The sequence below is a fragment of the Homalodisca vitripennis genome, chromosome 3 (assembly GCF_021130785.1).
Source record: "Homalodisca vitripennis isolate AUS2020 chromosome 3, UT_GWSS_2.1, whole genome shotgun sequence".
NCBI classification, from domain to species: domain Eukaryota; kingdom Metazoa; phylum Arthropoda; class Insecta; order Hemiptera; family Cicadellidae; genus Homalodisca; species Homalodisca vitripennis.
Window position 1 is genome coordinate 177,093,636 of NC_060209.1, and position 17,045 is coordinate 177,110,680.

Sequence of the window (17,045 nt, forward strand, 5' to 3'; positions counted from 1 at the left end):
CAAGGAGAATGTTCGCATTTGTTGACAGCACTTATATTTCCATTATTCACTGTTCACACAACTTCCACAGGAATAATGGATAACTTTATGCTTCAAAGGTTATTAGAAAACGTATATTAACAGTAGCCAGGAATGAGAGATAACCATTATTTATCAAAGTACAAGGAAATTTTAATATAAGGAAAAATGCAATGTGGCTTAAACCCGAAAGCAAAATCTTAGTCGAGATACTATCTAGTGCGAAGAAAGAATCCAATATTAACTTTCATATTCACCTTTTTTTTTAAAGCACGACGCTAGAATACCCAGGACACAGGAATTCAAATAAACTGCATTTTTCTGTCGTTTATTGGTTTCCAATAAAGCATTCCGCACTTTTGCTTGGAGCGATTACTCGTTCTATCTGCCTGCTCAATCACAACTGCTCCCCTTCATCTTTTCCCTCTTTTTAGATGGCGACACTGTATAAAATGTGTTACTAAAATGATTTAATAATACTGAAACCTACTTTACAAAAAATTTCGTTTTCTATCTTTGTCACAATTATTTTATCACTTAATTGAAATACTGTAATCTCTTGCATTTACTAAAAATAGTTACACAAATAATTAAATATATAAAGGTGAACATAAATGTATTCATCATAAGGATACATTTTTCTTATGCTAACTAAGTACTTTGTCCTAAAAGTCACTAAATTGATAAAAACTCATATCGACGGAATAAAACTCGTTTCAATTCACGTTTAAATTTGTTTTTAATCGATATCTAAATAAATGAATATTAGAACCATACTTAACTCAGAACTAAAAGAATCTGAAATATTCCTACAATATTCCAGTATAAGGAAAGAAAACATTGGTTTTTCGGTTTATGCTAGCAGTGATGACTGATAATGATCTGTTTTCAAAGGCTGGAAGCTCCTTAAAATATTCCAGTACAAGGAAAAGAAAACATTGGTTGTTCGGTTTATGCAAGTAGTGATGACTGATACTGATCTGTTTTCAAAGGCTGGAAGCTCCTTAAAATATTCCAGTACAAGGAAAGAAAACATTGGTTGTTCGGTTTATGCTAGTAGTGATGACTGATAATGATCTGTTTTCAAAGGCTGGAAGCTCCTTAAAATATTCCAGTACAAGGAAAGAAAACATTGGTTGTTCGGTTTATGCAAGTAGTGATGACTGATAATGATCTGTTTTCAAAGGCTGGAAGCTCCTTAAAATATTCCAGTACAAGGAAAGAAAACATTGGTTGTTCGGTTTATTCTAGTAGTGATGACTGATAATGATCTGTTTTCAAAGGCTGGAAGCTCCTTAAAATATTCCAGTACAAGGAAAGAAAACATTGGTTGTTCGGTTATTGCTAGTAGTGATGACTGATAATGATCTGTTTTCAAAGGCTGGAAGCTCCTTAAAATATTCCAGTACAAGGTAAGAAAACTTTGGTTGTACAGTCAGTTTTCCTATTGTTGATGAATGATGATGATCTGGAGCTGGATGACGTAAAATACTTCCAGTACAACGGTATAAAACAGCATCGGTTTAACCGTAATTATGACTGATAATTGAAGTTCTCAAAGGAAGCTCCTTAAAATAAACCGATCTGACAGCCAGTTTCGGTAATGCAAACAAAAGCCTAAACAAACATACAAATAGACTATTGTAGGATTGATGGTTTTAAACGAATCTTGTATCTGCCAGACGAATGCCTCGAAATTCAAAGGCTGGAAGCTCCTTAAAATATTCCAGTATGAGGAAAGAAAACATGTAGTGATGACTGATCACTGATACAATTTTTGTGCCTCATTTAAGGCTGGAAGCTGTCCTTAATGTAATGTGTTCCAGTACAAGGAAATAAAATAAATTTAAATTACTATTATTATGCATAGTAGTGATGTACTGAATCATCTGTTTTCAAAGGCTGGAAGCTCCTTAAAATATTCTCGTACAAGGAAGGAAAATTGGTTGTTCAAAAAGAATTTGAAAAAAACTAAGAAGTATGAAAAAGAAAAATATATTTCAATATTTTTAAACACTGATCCAGGATATGTTTTCAAAGGATAATATTTGGAGCGACATTAGAGACAAATCACATCATTTGAGAAGAGTATCATTTGGAATGAGAGAATCAGCCAGCTGATAATGAAGGTTTTGGGCAAAGAAAAAGAGCTGTTCTTAAAAGAACACAGTGAAACCACCGAAAACCACAAACGTCATAAAAAACCAGTGATGACTGATAACAGTGATCTGTTTTCAAAGGCTGGAAGCTCCTTAAGAAATGAGTCCAGTACAGTTTTTAGGTCCAATAAACGTTTGTTAAAGACTCCGGAACTATAAAGCGGACCATTTGGCTCGTTTACAGCACCAAATCCAAGCTCCTTAAAATATTCCAGTACAAGGAAAGAAAAACATTGTATTGTTCGAACCACAGCCAAGTCGTTGTCTAGCCTACGATGGCTTGATCTGTTTTCAAAAGGCTGGAAGCTCCTTAAAATATTCCAGTACAAGGAAAGAAAACATTGGTTAAATATTCCTAACAACAAAGAACCGCTGTTGACCAAAATAGATAAATAAGACTAAACATTATTACAATGGAAGTACTTATTAACAATAGTAGTTTAATGATAAACTGATAATGATCTGTTTTCAATGAGCTCCTTAAAAATATTCCAGTACAAGGAAAGAAAACATTGGTTGTTCGGTTTATTTATAGTGATGGAACATGGAAAAAGTCACATTTTTGGATCATTCAAAGGCTGGAAGCTCCTTAAAATATTCCAGTACAAGGAAAGAAAACATTGGTTGTTCGGTTTACATCTAGCGGTGATGGATAATGAATCTGTTTTCAAATGGAAGCTCCTTAAAATATTCCAGTACAAGGAAATAAAGAAAACATTGGTTGTTCAATAATGATTCAACTGCCCTAGTAAACAACATGACTATTTAGCTTGAAGCTCCTTAAAATATTCCAGTACAAGGAAATAATACATTGTTGTTCGGTTTATGCTAGTATTGAATGACTGATTAATGATATGTTTTCAAAGGCGGAAGCTCCCTTAAAATATTCCATACAAGGAAAAAAACATTGGTTTTGTTCGGTTTATGCAGTAGTGATTACTGATAATGATCTGTTTTAAAAGCTGGAAGCTCCTTAAAATATTCCAGTACAAGGAAAGAAAACATTGGTTCTTCGGTTTATGCAAGTAGTGATGACTGATAATGATCTTTTTTAAAAGCTGGAAGCTCCTTAAAATATTCAGTACAAGGAAAGAAAACATTGGTTCTTCGTTTTACGCTAGCGGTGATTTACTGATAATGAAACTGTTTCGAAAGTGCTGGAAGCTCCTTAAAATATTCCAGTAACAAGAAAGAAAACATTGGTGTTACTACTTCGGTTTACCTAGCGGTGATTACAGATATATGAACTGTTTTTACCAAAGGCTGGAAGCTCCTTATAAAAATATTCCAGTACAAGGGAAAGAAAACATTAGTTGTTCGTTTTATTCAAGTAGTGAAGACTGATAATGATCCTGTGTTTCAAAGCTGGAAGCTCCCTATAAAAAATATTCCAGTACAAGAAAGAAACATTGTTCTTCGGTTAACGCTAGCGGTGATACTGGTATAATGGTGATCTGTTTTCAAGGCTGAAGCCTCCTTAAAATATTCCAGTACAAAGGAAAAGAAAACATTAGTTTTGTTACGGTTTATGCAATATAAGTGATGATCTGATAATGTTTGTTATCAAAGGCTGAAAGCTCCTTAAAATATTCCAGTACAAGGAAAGAAACATATGTTGTTCGTTTTAATCAATATAAGTGATGACTGATAATGAACTGTTTTTCAAAGGCTGAAGCTCCTTAAATTTTCCAGTACCAAGGAAAGAAAACATTAGTTTGTTCGGTTTATGCAAGTAGTGATGACTGATAATGATTCTGTATTCAAAGGCTGGAAGCTACTTAACATATTCCAGTACAACTTAAGAAAGCTTTTATGGACAGTCCGTTTTCCTTTGATATGAATGATGATGATCTGGAGTGGATGACCTTAAAATGACTTTAAACGGTATGAACACAGCTTCTTAACACAGTAATTAAACTTAATTGAAGTTCTATACGAACCAAAATAAACCGATCTGACAGTGCCCTTATAACTTTTTGCAGTTTAATAAACAAACAAACAAAAAGACTATTGTAGGATGATGGTAAAACGAATCTTGTATCGTGCCAGACGAATGCCTCGAAATTATGACTTACGAAGAGTAAACTATATCCTATGAGGCATAGTAGGGAACTGCTTAATCACGCTACAATTTTTGTAACTCATTTAATATACTACTGTTTACCTTAATGAAATGCGTGTTAGCGGCAAAATAATAAATAAAATAAATTAAAATTTAGCATCACATATGCTATAGTAGTGTTGTACTGACTCATTACATGCCCCAACCAAATTTAAAATTCTCGTTAAAATTGTTCAAAAAGAATTTTAAAAACTTAAGAGTATTATAAAGAAAAATATATCTTCAATATTTTTTAAACACTTCAGGATATAACATAGTGAAAATATTTGAGCGACACATTAGAGACAAATCACATCATTTGAGAAGAGTACTCATTTTGGAATGAGAGAAACATCCAACTGGCAACAAAATCCGAAGGTTGTGGGCAAGAAAGATCTGTTCTTAGAAACACAGTGAAACCACCGTGAAAACCACAAACGTCATAAAAGACCAGTTAACAAACAGTGTTCTCAATGAGCAGGGAGCGTAAAGAAATGAGTCCATAAAGTTTTTAGGGGTCCCATAAACGTTTGTTAAAGACTCGGAACTAAAAAGCGGACCATTTGCTCGTTTACAGCACCAAATCCCCAACTATCTTGTTCAGGTCCGTTTGGAAAGAAAGGAAACATTGAATATGCGAACCACAGCCAAGTCGTTTGTCTAGCCTACCGATGGCTTTAGTTTCTCCTTACTTCAATCGCCGAACAAGTATATCAACTTGAACAAATACCGCTGTTGACCCAAAAAATATAAATAAGACTAAACACTTATTACAATATATTTATTAACAATAAAGCAATAATAAACTTCAATTGTTAAAATAAATAAACGGTAAAATTTTAAAAAGATGCGCTTTTTATAGACGGAACATTGGAAAAGTCACATTTTTGGATCATTGAATATAGTGACTAGGCATAAAAATAGAATTTTAGTGCGGTAAAATACTGTGATTCCAAATATTCATCAATTTACCATGTAATTTTTGTGTTTAACTATACACTTAAATGTTTCAATAATGATTCAACTGCCGCTATAAACTACATGAAACTATTAGTTTATTAAGTTATATAAATTTCACACTATTAAATATAACATTTTTCCTTTTTTATTACCATGAATTATTTAAAAAATTCTTAGAGAGCAACCCCTTTGAATGTTTACAAGTAAGCAACTTAAATAGTTGCAATAGTTTCAGTTAGCTAACATAGTTTTCACGTTTCAAACCGCGGTCGAAACTTTGCTTACAGAATTATATTATTGAAATAATTCCGCGAAATGTATTTTACCCGCCAGATCCTAGGCCGAAATATTTCAAGGAATGTTCAAGCAAAATATTTAGACCGCAGATGTGAACAAGAAAACCTGGATGTTAATTTACGAGCAACTCAGTTTTTACTAAACAAAGGGAAAATTCTTGGAACCAATTTTAATCCTTTTGAAACATTTGCAACAACATTTAGCTATTAATCATGCAAAACTTGTACAAGAAATGCATTGGCGTAAAATAATTTCAATTTTTCCTTACAACAAAAGAACAAAACAACAATAAAAAAATATTTGACATTACTTCGGTCCCGTTTCTTTCCTTTGCATTCAAAGGAGCACCATATGAAAATGTGGCGATAATGTTAAAATACATAAAGTAAATAAAAAAAACTAACGAAGCTCTACCACATCACAAACCCAGTGTAGATAAACGTGTACAGCAACTATCACCTATGAAGCATGCCTAACAATAAGTGGAAGCTATACTAGCGTTATTAACAATGTAACGAGCTTCTTACTTCTACCACATCACAAACCCAGAGTAGTAAACCGTGTATAGCAACAATCACTATGATGCATGCCTAATAACAATAAGTGGAAGCTATAACATTATCGTTATTAACAATGTAACGAGCTTCTACCACATCACAAAACCCAGTGTAGTAAACGTGTATAGCAACTATCACTATGATGCATGCCTAACAATAAGTGGAAGCTATACTTAGCGTTATTAACAATGTAACGAGCTTCTACCACATCACAAACCCAGTGTAGTAAACGTGTATAGCAACTATCACTATGATGCATGCCTAACAATAAGTGGAAGCTATACTTAGCGTTATTAACAATGTAACGAGCTTCTACCACATCACAAACCCAGTGTAGTAAACGTGTATAGCAACTATCACTATGATGCATGCCTAACAATAAGTGGAAGCTATACTTAGCGTTATTAACAATGTAACGAGCTTCTACCACATCACAAACCCAGTGTAGTAAACGTGTATAGCAACTATCACTATGATGCATGCCTAACAATAAGTGGAAGCTATACTTAGCGTTATTAACAATGTAACGAGCTTCTACCACATCACAAACCCAGTGTAGTAAACGTGTATAGCAACTATCACTATGATGCATGCCTAACAATAAGTGGAAGCTATACTTAGCGTTATTAACAATGTAACGAGCTTCTACCACATCACAAACCCAGTGTAGTAAACGTGTATAGCAACTATCACTATGATGCATGCCTAACAATAAGTGGAAGCTATACTTAGCGTTATTAACAATGTAACGAGCTTCTACCACATCACAAACCCAGTGTAGTAAACGTGTATAGCAACTATCACTATGATGCATGCCTAACAATAAGTGGAAGCTATACTTAGCGTTATTAACAATGTAACGAGCTTCTACCACATCACAAACCCAGTGTAGTAAACGTGTATAGCAACTATCACTATGATGCATGCCTAACAATAAGTGGAAGCTATACTTAGCGTTATTAACAATGTAACGAGCTTCTACCACATCACAAACCCAGTGTAGTAAACGTGTATAGCAACTATCACTATGATGCATGCCTAACAATAAGTGGAAGCTATACTTAGCGTTATTAACAATGTAACGAGCTTCTACCACATCACAAACCCAGTGTAGTAAACGTGTATAGCAACTATCACTATGATGCATGCCTAACAATAAGTGGAAGCTATACTTAGCGTTATTAACAATGTAACGAGCTTCTACCACATCACAAACCCAGTGTAGTAAACGTGTATAGCAACTATCACTATGATGCATGCCTAACAATAAGTGGAAGCTATACTTAGCGTTATTAGCAATGTAACGAGCTTCTACCACATCACAAACCCAGTGTAGTAAACGTGTTATAGCAACTATCACTATGATGACTGCCTAACAATAAGTGGAAGCTATACTTAGCGTTATTAACAATGTAACGAGCTTCTACCACATCACAAACCCAGTGTAGTAAACGTGTATAGCAACTATCACTATGATGCATGCCTAACAATAAGTGGAAGCTATACTTAGCGTTATTAGCAATGTAAATGAAACCTTTTGAGATAAGGAATGAGTAACATTAAGGTTGAATTGCCTTGTTTCAGTTGTTCGTTCCACAACTTAAATTCTCATTATTTTGCAGGTAAACCCCTTATTTTTGTCGTCTCAAAAAAGCAAATATTACAAACCCCTAATACCGATAAGGAAACAGTATTAACAGTCCGTTATTAATGGACGAAAATATACGTCGAAATGCAGTCCACTGCTCTCTTTAACCTCTTATTTAACCAACCCATCTGATCTGATTCTTTACTACCACCACCACTTACACTTTGCATTACGTAAAGAACTAAAACCTTTTTAAAAACACTCAGATTTAAGACTACGTAATAATATTTATTACTAGCACCTTAAAAAACTCAGACACGATCCAAAAATCCTACTTGAAAACACATTTGTGTATGGATAATTTAACATTAAACAACATAAACGAAAATTATTCCAGCTTATCTTAATTAAATTTAGAAAAGTATAGTTACCTATTAAAAAAAAAAATTATTATTGCATTTCTCTAAAATAAAGTTTCGTGTTAACTTTGTAAACATTTTGTACACTATCCAAAACTAATCGTATATATATATATATATATATATATATATATATATATATATATATATATACAGGGTGTTTGAAAAGTATGGGTACGGCTTAATATTTTAAAAACCATAGGAGATAACATCTATAAACTTTGCACAGTGTCGTATGGCTATGTAAACTATTTTCCCTTGCTATTAACATGACATGCCAACCATGGGGGGACGGCCCACAGAGGAAAACATGGAAATCTTAAATTGAAGCATGGGTCGAGTGATACCTCATTTGAAAGAGCTCACTTAGTAGAGTTGAATTCCGCAAACCGCATCTCAAAAGGTTTATCCAATCAGAAATGGCGGGTTGTTTTAGGTACACATTGTGAAGTACATTATGCGCTGCCATTTCTGACTGGATCGTCGCATTCTGATGCGGTAGGCGGCGTTTCACTCTACTAACCAATGTGTTTTCACTGACTTTTTTTAATTAGCAAATTATGTCATAAATTTATAATAAAATAAATAAAACTAAAAAAACATCGGTATTTATTGTATATATATATATATATATATATATATATATATATATATATATATATATAAGTATAAGTTTTATTAGAATTGGTGTTTATGAATGTTATATATTTTTTAAATTTTCTCAACTATAAATAGATTGTTACTTTTTATAAAACTAAAATATACAGTAGAGCGTCAATTATCCGAAAGTTGGTCATCCGAAACGCCGGTTAACCGAAAGCCAAATCCCGCCGAAATTTTACGATTGGTTAGCCCTATCCATCTGAAGTCGTGTATTATGATTACGAAGGCTATTACTGTCGTCGAATCCTAGATGGCGCTGTGTATTGTGCGTGCCTACCACTTGTTCCTTCGCACCGTTGGCATGTGTTATATTGTTGAAAACTCATTGAAAAGTTCATATTCATTGATAAAGATATTGTAAAGATAAAAATCGCATGATTATCAGCAGATCGGCAGTATGATTTATAAGATATATATATATCATCTACATTACCATGCGACTGAACACGCAGCGCCTCTCACGGATTAGTTCTTCTGGTGATATTAAAACCAGCAAAGGCATAGGTACAAGACCCTAAAGATGACATTGATGAAGAAGATGATGACAATGTCTTGGTTGAAAAAGGTTCAACCAATGAAGCCTTCCAGTACTTTGAGACTGGCATTTAATGGTTGGAACAGCAAGATGAATATGATGCTGTGCAGCTGCTGTATTTAAAACACCTACGAGGCTTAGCGGCAAAACAAACTGGTGTCAAAGCTTAAGCAAACAAACATGTCAACTTTTTCTTTTAGGTTAATTTTGTACTGTTTTATCATAAGTATCTATTTAACCAGGGTATGGTTCGTTTAACCAAACGAAATTCATTTGGTTTCAAATAATAACTGACAGGCCAACTCAATTATATATTGTACTTTTAATCAAGATAATTACGTACTTTTAATAAGAACTAAAGCAATAGTTTAAAGCTGGAATGACTTTTTGATCTTATTCGCTCATTACAAAATAAATATTTCCTCTACATACGTCTTACAGCAGTAGGTAGGTGAGTAGCGTATCAAGTACATGATTAACGACCATAACTAATTTCGGGGACGTAGTTGCTTGAGATGCCGCCAGGGAGGTTGTCTCAGTTGCCACAAGACATTGTAGGCGCATCCGTATTCCTCCTTGTATAGTTCGAATAATTGTTCGCATTGTGCATTATTGCTACTAACACAAAGTTATAAACTACATGTCAAAGTTACATTATATTTATTGGAGCGAATGCTCCCACTTGCAAATTAAGTATTTACGAACATTATTCAATCTATTAAAACGTGTAAGTAAAATAATAATTTCCATTGGATGTTCACAAATAAATAAAATTATAACTCACAATAGTGCTAAAGAAATAAAAAGTAACGAAACAAATCTTAGTGTATCTAGTGTCAGGTTTGGATGAAAAAACACAAAACACTGCATCGGTTGTGGGTTTAAAGCAACTTTACCTGTGTGATTATGGCAGATTATCTGCCAATGGATTGCCAGTTTACCAATATTACAGCCGTGTATAGCGGTGAAAATTAATACTAGGAAAATTAGAACTCCTTGCCTCAGATGTAACGTTAGGATCATTCACTCCGCTATCCACTTGCCATTCATACCATTTACACAACAAAGCACTTCCCTCAGAGCGTTGCGTCAGGTAGGTCTACATGTTTGATTTGTCAGCGAGCAGGTTACTGAGAACATGACATCGGGCTTTAAGATGGAATTACAGTCGACCTGACATGACAGTAACTAATGGTGGCGGCGGACAGGGAGGACCAGATTGTAATAGATAACTGAATCCCAGAGACTTGTGGGGGAGGAACCACAGTCAGTCGTAGGGAAGGGTGAGAAGGGGAGGGGTTATCGACTTGCACATAAACAAAAGGCGCTTTGTGTCGTCGACTCTTGTGTTTCTTTTGGGACTGTAATAGGCGCGATGTGGCCAACGGGAACAGCGTGAATATTACAAGAGTCGGCGATAAACCACGAAGAGGAATTTACAAACATAAACTTAACCCTAGAACATTGTTATTCTGGCGCCACTCATTCTCACAAACAAACTAAACAGCTGTAACTGTTTAGTGGTCAGTGGCGAGTAGGAAGTGGCCACTAGCAAATAGAAACGTTCGGCGCTGCAGTATACGAAAGACAGAACCAATCGGAGCGTGAAGTGCTGATAACGTTTATCAAAGAGATAAGCCGTTCACAGAACACAACTCACCTACCGACACTATTCTTGTCGGATATTCTACTTGAGTGAAACATTAAGAATTTTTTCAAAACCATCAAATAGATTACTATAACAAGTATACAGGCAGTCCATGAAGTACAGACGCTGCGCTGGTAGTGCATTGTAGTATTAATATAAATTCATGATGAGAACGAAGTAGTTATTGATTAGAGAGTATAATACACAAAAAACTTAAATATTGATTATACTACATACAAGAATTATTAATCGGCACTTATTCTTAAGAAAAACCTGTTTATAAAAAGTACTTGGAAAGCTACAAAACAATCTGAACATCAATGAAATTTAATGTAAAAAAGTAGAAACCTTGCACTACACTATCGTTTGGCCTTTGATAAATAGAAAAGCATGTATAGTGAACTAACAGGAGGTAAAAAAAGAATTCAAAAGAAGAATACAAATAATTACATTTTTATCCGTTTGGATGGATTAACCAAAGAATGCTTCTGAAGGATAAAATATGGCTACGGACCCACACAAGACGATAAGTTATGTATTGATGTCCAATTATTTATCTACAGTCACATTCATTCGACTAAATATTGTCTTCTAAAAATCCACGCGGAACACAAATTTTAATCAGGATGTTTCAAGGTTAAAGAGTGACACGTTCACAAGCATATTCGATTATCAATGAAGTGCAGAATGTAGGCTAAAAGATATTGGCTTTAAAGTAGGCTTTCAAACGTGGTTTTTAAAGATACTGTTTAGAGTAGTCTGAAACTAGAATTTCTACAATTTCGATTAAAATAGAGACCAATTTGGAGAGCTAACAGACGGATCCAATAAACGTAGTTCGTACGATAAATATTTATATTTTTCCTAAGGTGATTTAAAAATGTTGAGGCGGTTAGATTCCTTTATCTGTTCCCGAAACGTAAGCTTTTCAAAGGAAGTAGTGATTAAGTGAATTCATAATATGCTGAGGCATTAGTGATCTTATCCTCTAGAAGTTTGATAGATTAGGCTACGTGATAAGCATTATTGGGAGGGATATTTTAGTTTGTCATCATTAGTAGGCAGCAAGAGCCCCGTAAAAACTAATATGTAGAGATATTTAATATGTACAAAGGTGCATGTTACAAACTTGTGCTCTCAAAGCAGGTAAAATATTCTAAAGTAGTGGAGCATTGGAACATTTCCCACTTATACCAAACTCTAAGCATGTTTTAAAAGAAAAACATAAAGAATTATTAAAGCAATGTTTCTTGGTGGTCGTGCAGACGTGAGGACCCGTCTGTACGAAAGAAAAACGAAATATGTGCTGCACCATTCCTAGAATAAAACTTTATCGTTTAAGAATCCAGTAAGCATAAGAATTTTCATGTTAACTCTTCATAAATAACAAACTAGTTTCTGCCACGTAATGGCACGTGCGAAGCACTAATTATTGTACTGACACTTCTAACGTTAGTGCCACGTTACATATCTAGTCTGCGAATAGAACTACCACCTCCAGTATAAAATGTGAAACTTTCACGTCCAAGCATTGGAAGTTTCATTTATATTCACGACTGAAGGTCCGCTGTTCATTAATAACAAACTAGTTTCTGCCACGTAATGGCACGTGCCGAGCACTAATTATTGTACTGACACTGCTAACGTTAGTGCCCCGTTACATATCTAGTCTGCGAATAGAACTACCACCTAGAATATAAAATGTAAAACTTTCACGTCCAAGCATCAAGAGTTTCATCTATATTCACGGCTGAAGGTCCGCTGTTCATTAATAACAAACTAGTTCCTGCCACGTAATGGCACGTGCCGAGCACTAATTATTGTACTGACACTGATAACGTTAGTGCCACGCTACATATCTAGTCTGCGAATAGAACTACCACCTCCAATATAAAATGTGATTAACTTTTGAGTCTATATGAAGAATATACAATGTTTATGTAATATGCTATGTAAAATTGTGACTAATAAAGATATTTATTTTAATACAGCTTTATCGGAATATGACAAAATGAGAATTTTTTACGAAGATTCAGTTCAGAGATATTATGTAAGATTATTGGAGAGAAATTTAGAACGCTGATAAAAATGTCATTATTGAAATATTCTCATATGTCATTTTTACATATAAAATATAATTATTATAAATAAGTTGTAAAATACTTCAAATGAATATGCTATCCAATATATCGTAATACCGAAAATATCAATCTTAGTTTATTTTTCTTTCAGGAAATTTTACTCTGGTTAAAATCAAACACACCTTTTTTACACGTAATACACTTTGGAAATTTAACAAGTGGGGTAACTTAAATTTTCTTACTGGCTCAATATGTTGAACTATCTCCTGAGAAAACAACTATCCTAAAAACGAATCCAATTAAATACATAGGAATGTAGAAATAATGTGCTCATTAAATTCCAAGTCCACTTTTAGAAGTAAAAGAAAGGTAAAATAAAAACAGTACTATTACACTGATTTCCGAGAATTGACTAGCAATCAAACTAATAGGATAAAACAACAATGAGGACTGAAAGGTGAAGTGGGATTCGGACACAAATTGAGGACCAATTGTAGTTCGACCGGTCAAAGGTCAAGGTCAATCTAGGATTATCGATATAGTTAACAATGTTAACAGGTTCAAAGGGCAAGAGCATCGCAGAACGACCCCTTTTAGTGGCCCTTTCAAAGAACAGTAGAATATATAGCTTTGTGGTACAGCAAGTGAATTAAAACTAATACACGCTATCGCTCCTAATATTAATCGAGCGGAGCAAACAATTAAATATTTATAGTCATGAACATTAAAGAGGTGTACGGCATTTGCGTTGAATTTTAATGTAGAAATATTTCGAATAACAAATATTGTTCTTGAGGAAAACTAATGAAATTGTAAATATTACAGTTTAAATATAATATTTTCACTCAAAACAGTTGGTATATGTAATCTTAAAAAACATTATTGTATACGTACAGAAAATATATATTCAGAACATGAGAACTTGCAGGTGAGCTTCATTTTCAAGCAAACGTTCATGCAGTCCATGATTGGTTGTAAGTAACATCTTAACTGGAATGTTGGAAATTCTTTCTCGAATTTTGACTCTCAATTCTCCCATTAAAGGTTAACTCCTTACAATGTGACCGGACAATCAGAGGATCTAGGAGCCATTCAATGTCAACCGAAATTACACGTCCTGTATCTATTAGCGTACGGCATTATTCATTTAGGGTTCTAGTTTCTGAACGATTTACAACTTGAATGGATGACAATGTAAGTCTTGCACTAATATTCTTTGAACGTTTAGATTATGCAACACTACAAAAAATGAGCGGCAGACATGGAATCCGTACGATAGTATCTCAAAAGCTTGGACATTGGTTCTAACCCGTCCTGGAGGTTTCTTTTTCTCTATTGAATCCAACTCAGTTTTTCAAAATAACCAATCCAATTTTTTTTAATTTTGTTCGTACTGGACCGCCTTTATACTGCTATTTTTCTTATACAAGGAGTTGGTTTCAAAAACAGGTTACGCACTACCCTAGTCATTCATGATAACTAAATAGCAAGGTGTCGTTGACATTACTCGGACTCGGATACATTACTCAGTATTACTAATCGCCCATGGCTAACAAACACAAATATAAAAAATTTCCCGTTTCTTTTAAATTTTGAAGTCCTTCTCTGGCCAAAATTAATTTTAAAAATCTTTCAGAAACATTTCTTACATTGCATAGATGCTTGCTGTAGAGAACGTGAAAATACTGTTTAGAACACTCTAAAGCTGATTACAAACTACATGAATTATACAAAAGTATTAAGCTCATTATGGGCCAACATCCCGAGCTAGTAACGCCACATCCTATTTCATAGGATTCATCATATTATAGTAGTAAGACTGCATTCCTTGCCTCAATCATTATTCATCAGATCATATTATATGCTACACTAAATATTTGTTCTTACAAGATCACATAAAAATACGTTATAAAGCTTATATTTTGTAGTATTTTGCATATTACATTTTACTGTATTTTGTATCACACTTCGGAGATCTATAAAGATGCTTTATAAAAAGTGTACTTTTTAATAGATAATCATTTTATTTGAGTGAGATATACATTGAAAATGGTACATTAGTAGTGATCAGACTATAAGTGTCACATGTTCTTACTGTTCCAAGGGTGATAATGATAAAAGACCACTATATCAAGTCATCAACGTAAAATTAATATGATAGTAGGCTAAATGCAAATGACCAATAAAATTTACTCTGTAATGAAGGATTCCACATACAAATTTTGATCCAAAGAATCAGGACTTAATTAGGTTTCAAACTTGTATCGGTAGGAAACTAAATGATTTAATGGACCTACACAATCAGGCAACTATAACTGAAGTATAGAATAGAGGGTTTGGCTTAAGAAAATGTCAAAACGCCACATCGACAAGTGGGTGGAGGTACGTGTATCCACTGAGATTCCTCTTAAATCAATAAACCTATAAATTCTTTTTGAAAATAATATTACGTCATATCCTAATAGCTTAAATATGGGCTAAATGTTACCAAATTGGTAACGATACTATCTGCAAATACTGTATGGAATTCCTTGTTGATTACTTATCAAAATTTAAAGTTCTAACGGACATAGCGCTTACAAATATTCATTTCTGCCCATGTAGTAAGCTACATTATATTATGTTCTCCTATTAAATTTGAAACGTTGGTAATCGAAATATTTTCAATTAATATCCCATCTTGTGACTTATTAACGTTATCACAAAGACAGCGACAAACACTATTTTTAAGACTCTCTAAAATGAAACAGTATATATCGTTTTATACTGATTTATAAATTAATTTCTGCACGAATACTATCGTTTGAGCATGATTATAAATTACGGATCTTTAAATTTAAACAAATTGGTAAGGGAAAGTTACCACTCTTTTTGCGTAAATTTCAATATGTGAGAACTATTTTAGGGAAGATAGTTTTCCTGGGCGTATTATAAACTGCGTATGTATAAATGCGATGTATTTACGCATATTAATGAGAAAAGCTATAATACCTAACATTATTTGTTAGTTTAATTCAAATATATGTGACAACTTCACCAATTCAAAATATATAGGTACTTTGTATTAAGATCAAACAGTAATTTTTAAATTTACTAAATGAGTAAATTTATAAAAAATATGCTTTGCTTTAAATTATTAGAGGAGGAAATTGACACTGACTTTTTAACTCGAATTTCAAAAGAGGAAATTATAATTATGTTTTATTTATGTAAATAGTTCTAACATTGTAAGTTACGTTATGACCCGTTATGCACAGAGATTAGTAATGCCTATGACATACTCTAATTTTAAATATACTGACGCAATTATAAACCTATACTATCAATGGCACTGATAAGATATTAATTAATGTATTTTACGTTAGAGTTGGCCAATAGAAGTGTACACAGACTTGACGCGTATCCAGGCAGAATCACACAGACACAACGCAGCGTCAGAGCACGAACGCGGTCGGCGACCAACTGACTCAACTGAACCCGAACTGTCAGAGTCAGCTGTCTGTTAACCCCCCCCCCCCCCACCCAACACACACGAGGACAGGCACCGGTATATGATGACGTCATACAAACAGCTGACTATTACATCGTGGTGACAACTGTAGTCCACCTGCAGCAACTGGTAACCGTTACGTTAATAACAGTCATTATATTTGGACATAAAGGTTACCATTTTAATGAAATTTAAAGATACAAACAGAATTTACAAACATATTTTTTAAAGTAGAAACCATAGTAATTATAACTCTCTGAGTTAAAAAATACAATGTATTCAAACATGCTAAGTGAAATTATGTTATCGATTTTGCACTACTTAGTATATATAATTGAAATCTGTAAATAATTAAAGTTTAGGCCTCTAGTGTGCTAAATTTTGATTTAACTAACGTAATACACCAAAGAGAAATATACGTTGATCGCTTTATTTATTTATGTACAATAAAATCCACATATAGGTGAATCAAATAAATATCTTAAATAAATTTTGTTTTAATCTTATTCTGCCGGATCTTCCCTAATGT

General features: G+C 33.7%; 1 protein-coding gene across 2 annotated transcripts in view; it reads right to left on the reverse strand.

Annotated features, from left to right (window-relative positions):
• Positions 1–16,492, reverse strand: part of LOC124357810 (eye-specific diacylglycerol kinase) — a 613,754-nt gene extending 597,262 nt beyond the window's left edge. Inside the window, exon 1 of one of the 2 annotated variants that reach the window (XR_006921984.1) lies at positions 16,419–16,492. The gene's annotated coding sequence lies outside the window, so the exon portion shown is untranslated. Of the gene's footprint in view, positions 1–16,386 lie in introns of both variants that reach the window. The other variant, XR_006921983.1, reaches the window with a different exon arrangement.
• Positions 16,493–17,045: the final 553 nt, after the last annotated feature.